This window comes from Eptesicus fuscus, chromosome 18 (genome assembly GCF_027574615.1).
Source record: "Eptesicus fuscus isolate TK198812 chromosome 18, DD_ASM_mEF_20220401, whole genome shotgun sequence".
Taxonomy (NCBI): Eukaryota; Metazoa; Chordata; class Mammalia; order Chiroptera; family Vespertilionidae; genus Eptesicus; species Eptesicus fuscus.
Genome location: NC_072490.1, coordinates 4,748,213 through 4,768,289, shown reverse-complemented (window position 1 = coordinate 4,768,289; position 20,077 = coordinate 4,748,213).

Here is a 20,077-nt window from a genome sequence, read left to right as displayed (position 1 = left end):
TTTCCCCTCCTTCTTTCAACGTGTATTCATGGCATTTATTCATTTCGTATCTGAACCTCTGTTCTAACGACATTTCTGAAATAAATGCTTAGCAAGGCGATCTCCCCGGGACTGGGAGGAGTCGCTATCTGATTTCTGTCACCGCGGACCAACCACGCGTCCTATTCCAACTTCATCACTAACACTGAGCCCAGGGCGCTGCTCAGAACCCTGTCTGCAATTTTGTGTCCACAAATTGATGTTTAATTTTCTACAAGAAAATTAAAAAGGTGGGTGTGTTTTGCAGCTGAAGCTAAGCAAATTGATTCTCATCTCAGGAGACAATTACAGGGATGGTTTATTTCCTCGATGGACAGCTCCTTCTAGGGACAGTCATCAATCACAGGAGCAGAGATGAGAGCGTCATCATGACCGCTGGGTAGGGGGTTGTTTGCTTTTCTTTTTTAGTCTTTTCATTTTATACATTGTTCAGTCAAACATGATGTCAACCTCAGAAAACGTGCCCTGGCCGGCTTGGCTCAGCCGTTAGAGTGTCGGCCCCCAGACTGAAGGGTTCCATCCTGGTCACTGGCACATACCTCGGTTGCAGGCTCCATCCCCAGCTGGGTTGGGGCACGTGCAGGAGGCTCAGTTGTATCCTGACTCTGGACCATATACCCTTAAATCATGAGTAATAGAAAATTTGGAATCCAGAAAAGCTCCTCTCTCTACCTCGCTTCATTCACTCTGATGTCAGGGGAAGAAGGAAGTGTCTCCTACGCGAAACCCCTCCTCACCGTGGATTTGCACACTCTCCCAGTTTTATTCCCCAAGTGATGGATGCGTTCAGACAGACAGAAGGTGAGCGATTCGAATATGAATATCTCAGGTCTCGAACGATGTCCTCCCTCCTCTGGCTGAATAAGCCTAAACTAATGTTAATGTGACGATCTTCGAAAGATCGTTCATCGCCGGGAAGAGGGGATCAATATCCCCATCGGCGCTCCCCTCTGACTTAAAGCTTTAATTCACTTCTGGGCACAATTTGTAGAACCCCAAGCAGCTAATAAATCTCATTTTATAATATCGCCTATGAATTCTGCATTTTCACCCTTTACGGCTCCATCCATCACCCCATTCACACCTGCGTTTGTTTGATGGATATTTATTGAGGACCCATCACGGGCCAGCACTGTGGCGGGTTCCTGAGTACAGACGTGAACAAAAAGACAAAAACCCAAGATCCGATGGAGTTCCCATGGTCAGGTGGGAGAGACAGACTGTGACTAAAATAAGTATGTTCATTTTAGAGCACGTGAAGCTGTAATAAGCCCTACCTGGGGAACATTTCGGGGAGCGGGGAGTTGTTTTTATTTATTTATTTTTTAATCTTTATTTTTGAAAGTATTACATAGGTTCCCCTTTTCCCCCAATGACCTCTTTCAGCCCGCTCCCAGGGGCGCCATTCTTGTTTGACCCTTTCTGAGTTTCAGAAATAGAGCCTGGCAGATGGCGAGGTGCTGTTGCCCCATAGGAAATGGGAAATGCTCACGATGTCATCGTGGGCGAGGCCTCTGTCGGGCAGGGCAGCGCCCACCTGAGCTGCCATGGGCCAGTCCGGTCTCTGTCCCCCGCGGAGAAAGTTGAGGTTGCATCAGTGGGTGGATGCCTTGCAAATCCCAGTCCTGTGGGCGGTCCCTTGGGAAGACCTGAGCCCTCACTTCTTAGACATCCTTTCCCTCAGTTCCCTGTCTGCCTTCCAAGTTCAGATGCAGAAATCAGTGATCGGCACCTGTGCCCCCCCTCCCATCGGGGGAACAGGACGCTGCTGGGCCTCTGGGGGAGAGGCTCCTGGCACTGGGTGGCCACCCAGGTCCCCGAAACTTTCTTCTGCACCATCTAATCCACTGCCGATTCCCTCTGGCTCTCCAGGTTAGGAGACTTAGCAGTGGGGGCCCCCCGCAGGCTCCCACACACGTGCCTCTTACAGTGGAGGCAGAACTCACTGTGCCGGATTCTCTCATGCTATGATGATGGTGCACACCATCCAGACAGCTGGAAAATACTCACCCAAATACTTTCCTCGGAAGTTCATGGAAGCATTCGAAGGCCCCAAATGGCTCTGGCTTCACTGACCCAGAACCTGGCTGGCTGACACGCTCAGGCCTGGGTTGTTTGGCAGAATTCCCTCACATGTCGGATGCAGCGAAAAGCAAGCAGGATGTCACTGACACGCACTTGGCATTTTATCCCAGTACCTGCCTCTCCAGGGCGCGGATCCGGGGGGTGGGGTGTGGCTGGCTTTGTGCTTCTATCATTATTATTATTATTATATTTTTGTATCTCTTTCTTCTTTTAGATAAATCTGTTTTTTTCTTCCTTTCTTTTTAAACATTGATTTTAGAGAAAGGAAGGAGAGAGAGAGAGAAACATCAATCGGCTGCCACCTGAGTGCACCCTGACTGGGGATCCAGCTGGCCACCTGGGTCTGTCCCCTGACCGGGAGTGGAACGCACCACCTTTTGGGGTACAGGACAATGCTCCAACCAACGGGGTACCCTGCTGCTTCTTTAACTAACCGTGCATCCCGGACGCTGTACGGCAGTGGTTGGCACATGGGGATGAAGAAGAGGTGACTGATGGAAACGATCCGCCAGGGTCATCCCACCTGAGGTTTCTTCCTGAGACACGTGCAGTCGCCCCGCCCCCTCCACACGGCAGCGGTTCCCCGGCCCTCGTCTACACAAACAGCACGCAGAGGCAATCGGCGCACTTTTGCTCCCACGTGTGCCGGAGAGGCATCCTCCCTTGGCTTATTCTGACGAAAGCGACAGACCCGGGCTTCCCAGGAAAGCGCACAATAGACAAGAAATAAGCTTTAAAGAGCTGCCTGGACCACCGTGGCCTCCCGGGCTGGGAATATCCTGCCGTCATCTTTCCATCGGTAAACAGTCACCTCCCTGAGCTCCGATAGCGGCCAGCCCGCTTTTGAAAGACGCTGTCGTCTTAACTGCTCTGGGAAACGCGTTCGGTTCCTTTGACGCCGCGCGATGTTGTTCGCCTCCTTCAGGCTTTGCCTGTCTCTCGGCGGCGTCTGTCCGATCAGCTCTGCCAGGAAGACGTCTGTCTGCAAGGACATCTCCCGCTCCTCACTCCACGGCGAGCCGGGCGCCCCGCTATTTTTACCTCCGGAGGAAGCTTCGATCGCGTTCCCTTCGCAAATCCATCCCTGTCGGCCTGTTCGCCCCACCGTTTATCAGCAGAAGGAGGCTGTGCGAAGTCAAAGCGCACAGAGCTGACTTCCGCAGTGCGACGGGGGAAAGCAGCCGCCCGGTAAAAACGCTGAAGCTGTTCTCTTCCTGGGGACAATGTGAACCTTCAGGGAATTAAACCGATTACACGTACACCCGTGTGCACTGGAGGCGGCCTATGTACCGATGCTGCACAGAACTGCTGTTCGCGTCTGGAGATACGCACACGGATGAGTCCTAATCACCCAACTCCGTGTTTTGCGGTTCTCGGAATGTTTAAGGAGTCAAGAAATGCCGGCGAAGTCCCGGGTGGAGAAAACACGGCGTTATTAATTGTGTATTTCAGAGTAAGTAAGACCCGAGTGTGTGTATAAATCACGTGGAGTCGATGGAAGCCTTCACGCACCGGTTCGGTGGAGTTTAAGAGGCACGTTCCTTATCTCGGGTGACTCCACATCTCTCATTTTTCTTCTCTTACTTTTGTTTAGAGAATGTCGGAGTGCCCGCGGTGAAACACGTCTCCTCCCCGTAGACAGAGTCACGTTATAGGGTCAGAGAGAGGTCTGCAAACAACAACTTCTCCCTGCTTCACCTCTTCTCCCATCGCCTCTCACCTGGGCACTGAGAAGCCACTCCCCCTTCCTCCATCAACAGCGTCAGAACCTTCGCTTTACCGTCCAGTCCTCCCTTCCCACCTCGTGTCAGTCAGGAAGGTGAGAACTTTTTTCCCATTTCTGACCAGGTCCACGGCCCCTCCATTCCCATGCCACCCCCGTAGCTCAGGCTCTACCTCCACCTTGGCGACCCCGCCCTGGGTTATTCCAGTGGCTTCCTAAATGTCCTGCACTCTCATTCCCTCTCTCCCCTACACATCATCACCATCATCATCATCATCGTCATCATCGTCATCATCATCAACATCATTGTCATCATTGTCATCATCACCATCATCATCATCATCATTGCCATCATCGTCATTGCCATCATCATCATTGTCATCGTCATCATCGTCATCATCGCCGTCGTCGTCATCACCGTCATCATCATCGTCATTGCCATCATCGTCATTGTCATCATCATCATCGTCATCATCGTCGTCATCATCATCATCATCATCATCATCATCGTCGTCATCATCATCATCATCATCATCATCATTTCCATCATCATCATCATCATCGTCGTCATCATCACCATCATCATCATCATCATCACCATCATCGTCGTCCTCGTTGTCATTGTTGCCATCATCGTCACCCTGACAAACTCCTCTGTGGGTCTCCACAGGTGTAGGTTCCAGTACAAATTCCTGAGCAGCGTGCCCAAGTCCTTCCTGGCTGACTTCTCCGCCTTTCCGGCCTGTTCTAGTTCCAGGACTATGTTTGCTTCTAGTTCAGGTGCCTCAGGAGGATGGGACCTGCGTGTAGCCCCACCTGTAACGTGATGCCTTCTCCTGGGCTGGCCTCTCTGCCTGGAGATTCCCTAACGGGACACTCGTCTTCCTCTCCCCCCTCAGCTCTGAAGGACTGGCTGGCTTCTGGGGAGAGGTGTCCCTCCCGCCTCTGTGCCTCTTCACCCCTGTCCTCGGAACCCTCCAGGGAACAGGCTGTGTTTTCTAGTTTTGTATTTTTAATTTATTTTTCTTCTCTCTCTCTCTCTCTCTCTCTCTCTCTCTGGTATTTTTAATTTATTTTTCTCCTCTCCCTCTCCCCCCCCCTCTCTCTCTCCCTCCCTCCCTCCCTCCCTCCCTTCCTTCCTCTTCTGTTTGTTTTCTATTTTAAATCCTCCAGGCCTAGCCTTGTACCTTGCTCTTGCAGGAATTAACGGACCTTTAAAAAGGTGAATGCAAACACATTTACCTTCCACTGGGATTTCTGGGTCCCTGGTTCCCTGGGCAGCTGTCCTCTGTGCATCTTGGAGAGGTAGATCCAGTTTTCAAAATGACACTGTTGGACCCATGTGACCGGGTCACCTGGTCGAGGCGTTTGGACTGGTTTGTCCACCTTCAGCAACATCTGCGCCCGCGAGCAGCCCAGAGCGTCTCCCTTCAGGGAACGGAGCCAAGAGCCAAGGACCAGGCCTTGAGACCCTCCCGTCCAAAGCCACCCCTCCCGTCCAAAGCCACCCCAAGATGACTGCTCCGGGTGACACTTGATGCTCTAGGTACACGGTCCCAGCCTGGGCCGTGTGTGAAATGGAATTGCGTGTGCCTCTTCCCCTGACTTGTCTGTTAAAGCTTTTATCCTTTAGTTCATCCCCCCTCTGCCCCCCTTAGATGCTGATTTGAACATTTCTGGCTGGAGCACTTTCCATTTCCATTTCTGGCCCAGGTGTCTGGGCAGGATCGCATTAATAAGGCTGGGCGGCGTTTCAACAGAATTTAATCTTACGTTTTAAATGATTGCCTCCCTTTTCGCTGTCCTGACACATTTACTGTAATAAAGGCAAAGCGTTAATTCACCCAGAAATACGTGCGTGAAAACGATCGCTCTTCTTTTGATTAATGTGGATAGTCCTCATTTCTTTGCTGCTAATTTACTAGGTATTCGAGAGAACGAGAGTGAAGAACATAATTATTTTCCTTTGTTCAAAAAGAACCGCTTTGGAACCAAAGGGGCTGAGAGGTTATTGCGTCCGCCTGTCCGGGGAGAAGGATGCTCCTTCATGAAGATGTGTCTGGCCCATCCTGTGTTTCCTCTTCCTCTCAGGACCCCACACCCTTCTCTAGTTTTCTTGGGAAAAAAAAAAAAAAGCCACGATAAACTACAGACATTTATTCCCCCCAGTTCTGGAAGCTGGGAAGTTGAAGATCATGGTGCCAGCAGATCCAGTATTTGGGGAGAGACATGATTTCTTAGGGCTGGTGGTTCTCAACCTTTCTAATGCCGCGACCCTTTAATGCAGTTCCTCATGTTGTGGTGACCCACAGGTTGAGAACCGCTGCTGTAGAGCCTGGATTGTGTGGGATTGTTAACTGCTGCTGTAGAGCCTAAGACCATTGGAAAACACAGATATTTACATTACGATTCATAACAGTAGCAAAATTACAGTTATGAAGTAGCAACGAAAATAATTTTGTGGTTGGGGGTCACCACAACATGAGGAACTGTATGAAAGGTCACGGCATTAGGAAGGTTGAGAACCACTGCCTTAGGGGATCCCTGTGTGAGGTGGCAGGGCCTGGGTCATGTGATCTTGGATCATTCGGACCAGGGCCCTGGCGAGGGCCTCATGGTGTCTCTGAACCCAATAAGTTTCATACCGAATATTGTTTACGTGTGTTTGCTTCTGAATTTTGTGAAAAGGGGTCTGGAAATGAGGGCAGGTTCCAAAGATCTTTCTCGACCCCCCAAAAGGTCAAGGACAGCTGGAAAGAACGGAAAACATGTGAAATGAGATCTAGAGAAATTGGGAGCATTCCGTTATTCCCTGTAACAGATATACTCTTAGAAAATAACATTGTTAGAATTGTATGATAATTGTGACTTTTATAAAACCTCACTAAATTTTATTTGAGCTCAAACCAGTATCTTACAAGCACATCTCTCCCCTAAACATAGTGTTGGACCAATAACTCCTAAACCACGATATATTTTTTAAAAACATGTCTTGTGGTAAAATATACATGAACATAAAATTTGCCATCTTAGCCATTTGATGTGTTGAGTTCCGTGGCATTAAGTATATTCACACTGTTGTGCGACCATCACCACCCTCCATCTCCAGAGCCTTTTCGTCCCAAACTGAAGGTAAAACTGTCTCATTCACCAAAACATCCCCACGCCACCCTCTGTCCCCACCCCGCCCTCTGCTCAGCCCCTATTCACCTCTATCCTAGTTTCAGGTGGATGGAGTTGAGTATTCTGGAAGCCTCCATGAGCAGCATCATACAGAATTTGCTCTTTGGCCGACCGATTATTTTAATCATATTGTATGCAGTCGGGTCCATGTGACATGGATTGTTCTTATTGGACATCTCGGTTTAGTCCCCAGGTACTTCCGATAGATACATCATGGGTTTCATAAACATTTCTGGAGAAGACTGTTGACCTAATCTGGTTGGTAACTGTTCCGTACTCTCTCACTGTCTCTCGTGAATCTTGGGAGTTCAAAAGCAGAGTGGCAGCGAGGCCATGAATGGTCTTTGGCCCTAGCCAGTTTGCTCAGTGGTTAGAGCACCGGCCTGCGATTGAAGAGTCCCGGGTTCGATTCCGGTCAAGGGCACATACCTCAGTTGCAGGCTTGATCCCCGGCCCTGGTTGGGGTGCACGCGGGAGACAACCAATCGATGTGTCTCTCTCACGCCGATGTTTCACTCACTCTTTCTCCCTCCCTTCCACTCTCTCTAAAAGACAATGGAAAAATAACCACCGGTGAGGATTACCAAAAAACAAAGGTCTTTGGATTGAGACAGACCTGAGTTCTAGTCCCAACAATGCCACTCACCAGCTGTGTGACGTCCAGTATGTGTCTGATTCTCTCTACCGTTCAGTTACCTCTTACGACGGGTGGGGAGGAGGAGGGACATCGCTCAGAAGTTGCTGTGGGGATTTGTGAGGTGCTGACCCACCTCTTTGACGAGCATTTATGGAACACTCACTCCACGCCAGGCCATGCTTCGGCACTGGGTGGGCTGTGGTGAGTAACACAGAAAAAGCACAGCTTTCATGGCGTTGACAGTGCCCGCCCGGCACATAGTACATGCTCAATTAATGCTCATTGTTAATTATTAATATTCCCCGGTATTGGATCCCTAGTTTGAAAAAAATAACAAAAAAACCTGCTTTATCATATCTACCTATGTGTTTAAAAATCTCAAGCATTTTATCTGGTCCTTAACCATATATGGTATACACGTCCGAAAATTAAACATTATATCACTGTCGATAATTGCTTTATGAACCAGTCAAGAAACTTCTAGAATGGCAGGCATGGCCACGTGGACCAGATTGAATAACGAGATGGTAAAAGAGCACCAGGGAGAGTCGCTCTGTGGAGGTTTCTGAAGCACGATGACCCTGCAGCTTCGGGGTGGCCGGAGAAGCTGTGTTCCACGGTGAAGGGCTCAGTGTTCGCGGACAAATTGGTTTATATTTGAGCCCTTGAATGGGCCTGTGATGGCCCTCGTCTCCCAGGAGAGGATGGATGTGGACGGAGACTGCTATTATTCCTTTAGGTCTCACTGCGCTTTCTTTTTTTGCAAGAGGCTGTGTGTGTTCTGTAATAACATCCGGCCCGGATTTGGATCCCCGGCGGCTATGGGATAATCTCGGCTGAGGGAGAAATGGTAATAGACTTGCAGTGTTTTCCGGTAAGAAAACCCCACGGAGGGTGGAAAATTTATATTTTCCTTTGACGAGAACAAATCACAGTAAAGGTGACTTTTGGCTCACGCCTTCTACAGGCAAACTTCAAGTGTTTCGCTCTGACAACGCCTAGGAATGCCAAGGCGGAGAGAGAAATGGCACTTACGGAATATTCACGCCAACCGGAAGGAAGGAGCTGGCCATGGCTGTGACCCTAGGCCCTCTCCCCATCCCAGTCTCTTCAGTTTTGTGATTTGGGCACCGTTTCTCAGATAATTCTACTTTATATTTCCTTCTCCTTGGATTCGAATGAAAAACATGTTTAGACTCACTCACGGAGTAATTCTTTACTTTGTGAAGAAAATATCCTTTGCTCGATGCCACCCATAATCCAGCCTCCTGTGATGGTGAGTGTTATGTCAACGTGGCTTGGCCATGGTACCCAGATAGTTTCTAAAACACTATTCGAAACGTTACTGTGAAGGTATTTTAAAGAACATTTTTATTGATTTCAGAGAGGAAGAAATAGGGAGAGAGAGAGAGAGAAAAAACATCAATGATGATAGAGGTTCATTGATTGGCTGCCTCATTCATGCCCCCCATTGCGGACTGAGCCCACAACCTGGACATGTGCCCTGACCGTGAGTTGAACTGTGACCTCCTGGTTCATAGGTGGATGCTCAAACACTGAGCCGTGCTGGGTATTTTAAAAAAATAGGTAACATGAACATTTAACTCAGCAGACTTTGAGTGAAGCAATGACTTTCTACAGCGTAGATGGGCCTCCTCCAATCAGTTGAAGGTCTTAACAGAACAAAAGACCAATGTCCCCAGAGAAGGCGGGGATTGGGATGCTTCCCGCAGGCAGGCTGGCCTTGAGCGACAACATCAACCCTTCCCTGTGTGTCCATCGGACAGTTTACCCGGCAGACAGTTGTGGAACCTGTCCACCTCCACAGCCACAGCAATTTCCCTAAAATAAATCCCTCTCATATATAAGTGTTTCCGTTTTCTAGAGAAGCCTGGCGAATGCACCTGGTATGCATGAATTATTCTTAAAAAACAATCCCAACAACACTCCCAGCTAGGCATTCACCTTGAACACCCGACTGGAAAGTGTTCTTTTGTTTGTTTGTTTTTGCCGGATCGGTACTACACCCAGTTCAAGTACATTTGGAAGCCTGGCGGTGAAAAAGAACTATCAGAGAGATTAAAAAGCAGAGCTGCGTTATCTATCATAATTCTGCACCAATGTTTCTGGTTTTATCTGTGTGTGTATTAATACTTTCCTCCTCCCCCTCCAAACCCCTTTCCTAACATTGCCATCTGGTAGCATAATAAAATGCAGTCTTTAATATGGATTTCCACTGTTGCAAGCAGATGAAAACAGGTACCCTTTACATCTAATAAGGACAAAGGTTAGCAAGAAGTTCATCTCAATGTTAAATTTCCAATTACCTTTTGGGTTCCCCAACATGAGGGCAGCGAAGGGGTTACAAGGAAACCAGAGAGGCTCTGGGATAAGAGGGCTGAGGAGAGCATGATCGCCGATGCCAGGAGAAATGCCCGCTGTTCGCCCATGGGGATGTCCTGGGAAGGGAGGAGGCGTGTAACCTGAATTATTTAAAGAAACAGGCTTGTTTCTAGCGTTCTCGAGACAGAGTTCCGTTTAGAGTGTTAGGATTGAGCCTGGAGTGAAAATCGACCACGGATTCTGGTTAGTTGTGTACAATAATAAGGCCATTTGCCTACAGACTATATCGCTTATCTCTTTCGTAAGAAGCCACGCCCAGTTGGAATCATGTGACCCGAAAGGCATGCTGGACACTAACGACAGAATGGCAAGGAAATCAGTCTTGCCTTTCATGGTGTAGGCCTGTGGTCGGCAAACTGCGGCTCGCGAGCCACATGCGGCTCTTTGGCCCCTTGAGTGTGGCTCTTCCACAAAACACCACGGCCTGGGCGAGTCTGTTTTGAAGAAGTGGCGTTAGAAGAAGTTTAAGTTTAAAAAAATTGGCTCTCAAAAGAAATTTCAATCGTTGTCCTGTTGATATTTGGCTCTGTTGACTAATGCGTTTGCCGACCACTGGTCTAGGCCCTTGTGAGAGCCTCCTATGTATTGCTATCGGTTGCACCCATCGCATTTTTTGAAGTCTTGGTGCATTGCAGTCAGGGACAGGGGATTATACACAATGTCCTACACCTGACAATGCCCAGCACACACACACACACACACACACACACACCCACAAAATGCCACATAGCAAATGTCCTCAAATGCATCAGCCTGAAGCAATAGGCGTCTCCTATTCTCCTGCACCTCTGAGTTGGCTGTGGGTTGGCTGGTCTGTGGGCCCAGCTGGCCTGCTCCGCGTTGCTATGCTGGGCTTGGCTGGGTGATGGGGCTCCCGTTCGGGGTTCTTTTGCTCCCAGAGGCTGACGTGCAGGGGACTAGCCCAACCACACCGGCATTTTGAGCCTCCCCGGTGCCACACCTACCAACCTCACCTCAGCCACAGCCAGTCACCCAGCTCTCCCCAGAGTCGAGGGGCAGGAGGAGGGGTGTTGCAAAGTTCCAGCACAGGTTTGGGTGTCTGATTCCGTTACTGGGGGGCGTGGGGCCAAGAAAGAATATAAAGAATTTACCACAGCCCAGCTGGCGTGGCTCAGTGGTTGAGCATTGAGGTCTTGGTTCGATTCCCTGTCAGGGCACATGCTCTGGTTGGGGGCTCGATCCCCAGTAGGGGGTGTGCAGGAGGCAGCCCATGGATGATTCTCTCTCATCATTGATGTTTTTGTCTCTCCCTCTCCCTTCCTCTCTGAAATCAATAAAAAAATATATATTTTAAAAAGAATCTACCACCAACTCATTTAAGGAATTTTAACTGTAGTGATGTTTCTCCCAACTGCATATGTGTTTATGGATTCTTAAGGATAACTTACAAGCAAGAGTTTGGGGTCTTTATCAACACACTGAGTTTGCCATGCGTGGACATTCAGAGGTATCTCTAATAATAGAACGTATTTAGTGTCTTTTAATGAGTGGAAAGCAGGGCATGCAGACGATGTTTATAGAGATGCGGGAATTCAGGGCTCTGTGCAGCCACAAATCGCTCTGAGGGCCCTCCCAATGGGAGTCTGGAGTTTCTTTGATGTGAAACTTCTCCGGAATAAATGTTCAAGAGACAGAGCCCCCTCCCACCCCGCCATAGCCCGCAGTGGAATGTACTGGAGAAAATTCACTTTCTCTGCCAAGTAACTCGATTTTATGCCTCACTTTGTGGATACAGGTTTGGCAGGAGCAACCAGCATGACTTAGGAAAGTAAAGGACCAGAAAAACACAACACCTTTTTTGAACAAAATGTCTCCTGAGAGTAACTTCTGATTCCTAAAAGAAAAAGGAAGTGGATTCCTTTTGCATAAGAGCCCATGACATGCCTTACCATATCTCATAAAGGACTTTCACATGCCTGTTGGGTAGCCAGATAGTATCGTTCATAGAGACAGAGATTTGTATCCTCATTTGCATATGTGGAAATTAAAGCTCAAGCCACTGAGATGAAAACTTGACCGTCCTCTATGTCATAGTTAAGGGTGCACCTGACAGCAAACGAAGGATAATCCAAGTCTAGTGGGTTTACACAATGGACAGGACTCATGGGTGTGTGTACACTGGAGCCCAGCGGCAGATGGAGGCGGCCCCTGGGTTAGTGAGAGCGCCACATCGCAGCGGTGGCTGGGGGTCCTTCTCCAAGTACAGGGGTTGCACGCCGACCATATTCTCAGGATGGCTGTGGGCAGACCTAGGCCACATGCTCTCTGATCCACGTCTGCTGCCTGAGGCCACGGAGCTCCTGCCACGGAACCACCCTCCAGCCACCCCTGGGGCCACGCAGCCCTGTGTGGGGGAGGGTGGGGGCCTGGGTTACACACCAATCTCTGTGGCCGTCAGTTGGAGGTTGTCCCAGACTCGTGGGCTCCTTTTAGTCCAGGTTCATCCCTGGAGCTGGGTTAGAGAATATGCTACATACACATGCCCACGTTGAATGGACAGTAAAGGGAAATCTCATGACCTAACCAAAGGTGAGGGTGGCTTTAGCTGGTTTGGCTCAGTGGATAGAGCATCAGCTTGTAGACTGAAGGGTCCCGGGTTCAATTACGGTCAAGGGCACATGCCCGGGTTTCCAGCTCAATCCCCAGGAGGGGACGTGCAGGAGGCAGCAGATCAATGATTCACTCACATCATTGATCTCTCTCTCTCTCTCTCTCTCTCTCTCTCTCTCTCTTCCCTCTCTGAAATCAATAAAAATATATATTTAAAAAAACACACAAAAAGAAACTCCCAAAGATGAGGGTGAAGGAAGAGGCTTAAAACTCACAAATAGCAGGTATAAGACACGCCTCCCATGCCCTTGTCATGCTAACAGGATGCATCTTTTGTTGATCAGCACACCGTTTGTCCTGGGTCAGTGGTCGGCAAACTCATTAGTCAACAGAGCCAAATATCAACAGGACAACGATTGAAATTTCTTTTGAGAGCCAAATTTCTTAAATTTAAACTTCTTCTAATGTCACTTCTTCAAAATAGACTCACCCAGGCCGTGGTATTTTGTGGAAGAGCCACACTCAAGGGGCCAAAGAGCCTCATGTGGCTCGCGAGCCGTGGTTTGCCCACCACTGTCCTGGGTCGTCCTACAAGTCTTCACCTTCTTTCTCTGCTGCGTGAATAGTAAGGTGGCGCCCGTTTCTTATTATAACAAGGTGATAACTCGGGGAATTTTCCTGTTTCTTGACCCTTGGTTGAGATTTTCGATGAAATATCAGTTCCGGCAGCAGCGTGGCGGCGTCTGAGATGCGCTCACTCAGTAGTGTCATATATTCTGATGTTCTTGTTTAATTGTCATCGTTGCTGGTACAATCCTCCATCAGACGGGCGGCCGTTTGTTGGGGTGATGCATGCGGACACATTCTTCCACCTCCAAGGGCAGCTGGATGGGGAGACGCAGCGGGTTCCGCATCACGGAGCCACTTCCCCCAGAGACGGCCCTCGCATGTCAGCAAATGCACATCTTGTTGGGAATAAATCACCAAAAATGTGTGTGGCTACATACACATGATCCATCAAGCCTTGTTAATGGCCACCAGGTCTGCGCCAACATGGTTTTATGCCGGACCATTTAGGGACCGTTTCCGGTCCGAAGCCTTCGGTCATTTTTCAGAGGCCGGTCAAATTTTCCAGGCCACTTAGGGGACCATTTAGGAAATTGCTGTCTCAAAGGCACCAAATGATGGTTTTATGGGTTCAAGAGTTAGTATCCTGAAAGTGCCTGACTTAACACACACACACACACACAGCCTTTCCATTCATGGTAAGTCAGGACCAAGGTGTGGGGCTCCCAGGACACATTAGAAAGATGAGAATTCAGTTTTCTACACTAAAGGGACAGCAGAGAGCGTGTGCCAAAGGCCCTCACTACACAGAGGAGAGGATGATCCCGGCTGGTGTTGCTCAGTGGGTCGAGCATCGACACCTGCACCGAAAGGTTGCCGGTTGGATTCCCAGTCAGGGCACGTGCTGGGGTGGCGAGCTCCATCCCCAGCAGGGGGCGTGCAGGAGGCAGCCAGTCGATGTTGATGCTTCTTTCTCATCGATGCCCCTATCTCTCTCTCCCTATGCCTTCCTCTCTCTCTCAAATCAATAATAATAATAATAAAAGACACATAGAGAGGAGAAGATGAGTGACGGGGTTTATGGCACGAGCCGCAGCTCACGGCACGAGTAATTCTGGAAGGACATAGCTCTCAGAACTCCAAAAACATGCATGACTTAAGCGGGATTCTTGCTCTCCTTTCCCAGAAAATAAAACGTCCCCCAATTATGTTGGAGGATGGAAGCATGATGAACCGCGGGCCAAGGAAAGCTGTTTAAAAGGGACCGTTGTTCTAAAGAAAAGGAACGGCGTGTCACAGGCCTCTGTGTCTTTTTAAAGAAAGATCTCATTTAATTTCCCAAGAAAAGGTATGCTTATTGCACAGGGCACAGTCCTCCAGGCAAAAAGAAAGAAAGAAAAAAGACGCACGTGTCTCCCGAGAGAGAGAGCCACGGGGGGACCGCGTGGGGCTGTCACCGGCTGATGGGCTTGTTGATAGGACTCCCGGCCCGAGCCCCCCTCTCCCTGCTCCAGGCCCTGTCCTTTCCCTTCTCGGATTTGACATTTTCTTTTGACCTTAACTTCTTAATGTGCCTTCGTTTTCTAAATGCTTCATTTTTCATGTGTTCAGAAATGGAGTCTTTTTAAATAAGGACCCCTGTCAGGCAGCCGGTTGATGGTTAAATCAGCACCGCAGCCCGGCGGCCACGCACCCCGGGCGGGTGACAGCCATTCTGTGTAATAAGACCTAAAACAATAAAGTGAGCGTCGCTCCCTCGAGTCTCAGATGCCCTTTTTAGCTTCTCCCATGCGACACACTCCTTTCCTTTGTACCTGTCACATGCTCATCTCTTATCACTGGAAATCCATAAGTAAAAGCAGATGAACTCTTTCTTCTCCAAGCTGTCCAGCGCTCTCCCTGTGGCCGCCCTCCACACCCCACGTTCCTGAAGAATGCACCAGCATCCTTGCCTTCACCGCCATTCATTTCCGCCCCGATGGCCCCACCAAAACGCGCCTCGTGCGGTTCATACTGATCTTGTTTCTCAGGTCTCATGGATGTTCTTCCATCCGTAAGTGGTTCCGTCCCTCTGGAGTTCATGGCTCCTTTCTGAAGTTCTTTCACTTTTCTATGTTTTTTTTTAATTTTATTTTATTGATTTCAGAGAGGAAGGGAGAGAGATAGAAACATCAATGATGAGAGAGAATCACCAGTTGGCTGCCTCCTTCTGTGCCCTGCCTGGAAGTTAAACCATGAGCTCCTGGTTAATAGGTTGACACTCAACCACTGAGCCACCGGCTGATCTGATGTGGGTTCGTGCCAGGAAGCCAGCTCCTTGGCCAAGCCCAGGCCAGTCACCTCGGGGGTGTGACCGCCTCCCGAGTTGCACCCCTCGCTGCATGGACCCAGCAGCGCCACGTCCCCGGAAGGAGGAAGTGGAGTGTGTGTTTTGGTGGGTGTTGGCGTTCGAGACAAAAACGCATTTGAGTTTTGATGAATGGTGGATACGTGTTTCAGATCATGTGAACCTGTGCTGTGTGTTAGTTTTGGAGTGCCTGCCCGAGAAGTCGCTAGTCCAAACCCATTCTACTAAGCGTTTGGCCATCACTAAGTTTACAGTCAAGGGTGAGACGTGACTCTCTATGTAGCCTCATCTTGGCATCATGAAAATTCCGAGATGGGTCAGACCCACCGTGGTGCCAAGTGGCGCGTAGTCCACGTAATGGCCCAGGACTTCATCCGTGTGCTCTCTGTGGGGTTTGGGAAGTGTTGGCCTTGGAGACACAGGCGCACAATCAGGAAGTTGCCACCAGGTGGCGGCGAAGCACTTCCTATGTCCACCTGTCACTCATTCAAGTCCGGATTTTTTTTATTTTTTATTTATTTTTTTATTTTTTGAGAGAGAGGAACAGAGAGAGGGAGAGAGAGAGAGAAACATCAGTGATGAGGGAGAATCATTGATCGGCTGCCTCCTGCACCCCCCTACTGGAAAATCCAGCTGCAACCTGGGCAGGTGCCCTGACTGGAAATCCATCCTGTGACCTCCTGGTTCATGGGTTGGTGCTCAAACTCTGAGCCACACAAGCCAGGCAAGTCCAGACTTCTTGATGTGGGGAAGAAGCATCACACTAGACATTCATGTCCAGACGGGCGATATCAAACATTTAAAGAGGTTTGATACCCTGGTACCCAGGGTAGGCGTCAGGCTGTCTGGTGAACCAGACCACGCTGTACACAAACATAAAGGAGACAAATGCTTTCCAACACCGAGCGTGAGACCAAAACGCTGTTGAACGCTCCCTCGGGTTAGACACAGAGGCGGCTCGCTCATCCCATCGGCTTGGTTCTCACAGCATCTCGTCCTTACCACGCCCTTCGGAAGTGGGCATCGCCATCACTCCTTCCATAAAAGAGGGGGTGGGCACCCCCAGGGGCTGACCAAGGTTACCGATGGGTCAGTCTCAGGGCCGGTCCCCACCTTCACCATCAGACCCTGATTCTGACCTGGGTGGCCCCCGGCCGTGGCCCATGTTCCCAGGTTGGTTTCAGGGCTGAACAACGTGTTTAAACTGTAGGGGGCGTTTTTTCAAGTTTTAATTGACATTAAAGTGGCATGGAGTATCTTTCCCTGTAAAAGGAAGGGACAAGACGTGATGGACAAGGAAGTCAGTCTCAGCCACAGAGAGGCGACCGCAGCCAGTGTAAGACCCTGGCCGCCTCCGGGAGCCGATTTAACAGTGGAATTGTTCATGGGAACTCCCAGGGGAAGAACCGTCGCCCCAGCCTCTCTCATTCAGAGGATTGCCACTGTTTTACTCCCCAGCTCTGACCCGGAGCTGGGAATAACACTCGTCCCGACAGAGATGCCACCACGGCCAAGGACGGGAAATTCCCTCTTACTCCGAGGAGCGTTTTCTTTGTTTTGGGAAAGCCTGATTTGGGGGACGTGGGTGGACCCCAAACGGAGCTGTCACCCTGTGCGGGAAAGAGTCCCTCCCACCCCCCACTCTGACAACAGCCTTAATCTTCATCACGGGGCTCACACCGAGGAAGTCAGATGAATGTACCTGCGCGAACACGCCCGCTCTGGCGAATTCATGTCAATGGTAAAAGGTGCAGGAGCGAACCTAATTGGTTTGGCTCAGTGGATAGAGTGTCGGCCTGCTGACTGAAGGGTCCCGGGTTCGATTCCAGGTCAAGGGCATGTAGCTGGGTTGCGGGCACATCCCCAGTAGGAGGTTTGTAGGAGGCAGCTGATCGAAGTTTCTCTCTCATCGATGTTTCTAACTCCCTCTCCCTCTCCCTTCCTCTCTGTAAAAAAATCAATAAAATATATTAAAACAAACAAACAAACAGGTGCAGGAGCGGTCAGAAGCAGAAGGCGTGTGTTCCCAGAACCTGAAAGCATCCCAGTTCGGATGTATTCCTGGACGAAGGGTTCCTCGGGTACCGCCTCTAGGAACCCCCCGAAGATGTTCATGAAAAACACACCAACCAAAAAGGCTGGGGCTGAAGTCACACGGAAGGGCAGGGGCCTGAGGGGCAGAGACCCTGAGGAAGGGGCCCAGGGGCCCGGGCGCTGGGGACGGAGGGACCGGCTCCCCTGAGAACGTGAAGGCTTAAGGGGCAGTTGGACTGCACTTACCGTACCCCAAAGAGCGCTGTCATAGCACGGAGCTCCAGGACGAATGCGGCAGACACAGAAGCGCGGAAGATGGGACTGTCCTTTCCCTTCTCTCGTGGGGAATGTCAGCCACAAATCTTCTAAAAATGCACTTGACCTGGGCAAGGCCCCGGCTCCAGGTGGACGGGTCCTCAGCAGCGGCTCAGGGGCCGATGCACCGCCCCAGGGCTCCACATGGTGAATGGTGTGAATGAACAATGGACAGAAAGTATCAGCTTCATTTCGAAAGCAATATTCTTCCCGCAGCCTCAGTCTCATTTCAGGGAGTCCACGGGGGAGACAGAGTTCAGAGTGAGAGGCAAGGTGTGATCCCTCCCCAAGTCTTCGCCAGCGTCCCCCGAAGCAGAAAAGATTCAATTATAAGCTTTTGCTTTCTCTACCTTTTCAAGGCACACGCCTATAAAAGGGGAACACGGATACCCTTTTTGAAGGGCACACAGCCACTTCTTTTTAAATGTGATTTTTCACTGATCTCAGAGAGGAAGGGAGAGGGATATATAGAGAGAAGCATCCATGATGAGAGAGAATCACTGAGTGGCAGCCTCCTGCACGCCCCTCCCGCCCCACTGGGTATCAAACCCACAACCCGGGCATGTGTCATGACCAGAATCAAACCATGACCTCCTGGTTCATAGGTCGATGCTCAACCACTGAGTCACACTGGCCGGGCCACAAAACCACTTTTAACTCATGCGAAATGCTTTGGTTGGTATAATTGGCTCCTTGGATCTCAAAGGCGGTCATAGTTCGCTGACCTTGACTCTTCCCTTTGGACAAGAGCGGGGGACATGAAGGAAACATCACCCTGCTTGCTTTCTCAGCCCCCCGCGATGAAAGGGAGACGCAGCGCATCTCTGTGGCCTGTGATTCCCACAGGAACCATTTTCTGCGCATCCTTTTTGGGGGACGGCAGAGGAGTGGTCTGGGCACACACAGACAGGATGGAAAGTGGGGTGATGTTGAAATGAGAACCACGCCTTTCCCAAACCTACTTTTCCAGTCCAACATGGGGTCTGAAATCTATGAGTCACAAGGTCCCACAGGATCATGCCGAGAGTTGTCCTTATTCTAGAAAATCGTTGACATCTGATGGAATTGTCACAGCTCGCTGCCAGTGACCAAGAAGTGTGTTACCAGCAAGTGTCAGCTGCGTCCGTCAGCAGCTGTGCTCTCTGAAACGGTAAAGGGAGAGATAACAAGTTAATACAGAATTAAGAGCTTCAAGCCGGAGCACCTCACAGAGTGACAGGAGGATGGAAAGCAGGGGCGCTCGTACCCCAAAACGGGTTTGCACTGTTGCCTCATCTATGAGTTTCATGATCAGCTCTGAAAGTTAGCAGACTATTTTCTCCCTCCCTTTCCCCCTTCCTTTCTTCTTCTTCCCTTGCCTCCTCAAGTTATTTAATCCACCCAATCAATAATATTTAGTGAGCACCGATTTCTAGACACTTTGGAAAAAAATAAAGTTCAAGCTAAATACAATTATTGACACACATGGGATGTATAGTTTAGAGGCTAGAGAAGACATGAAACCCACACTTCCACAGATAATTAACCAGAAACCAGAAATCCGCCCTTGCTCTGACTCCATCTCCCCAAAACCGACTTCTCAGGAGACAGAGTCTGAGGGACAGGCTCCCCTCCCTGAAACCCATTTCTGAGACATTAATCTAGGGTTTCCAACTTAGGTTGGCGAAATCACATATGCAAAGAGTTGTCCACATACCACTAGCTTTTTTCTTTTAATCCTCACCTGAGGACATTTTTCCATTGATTTTAAGGAGAGTGGAAGAGAGAGGGAGAGACAGCGAGAAACATCGATGTAAAAGAAACACATTAATTGGTTGCCTCCGACAGGAGCCCTGACCAGGACCCGGGCCGGGGAGGATCCTGCAACCGAGGTACGTGCCCTTGACTGGAATGGAACCCAGGACCCTTCAGTCTGCAGGCCAACACTCTATCCGCTGAGCCACACTGGCCAGGGCCCTGCTAGATTCTCTGGAAGCCTCGGTTAGAGATGAGAAGGTAGGAGCCATGTTCGTCGGGAGATTGACCCTGTCCGTGGGTTTTTCAGCAACACTGAGCTCAGGCATGTTGCACTGTTTTGTTCTGTTCGTATTTTGAAAACCATTGCATGCGTAACACCCGGGGAGGCGCTCCTCTCTCCTGCGTAGACACCATCTTGGAGAGGATGAGGAGTTCG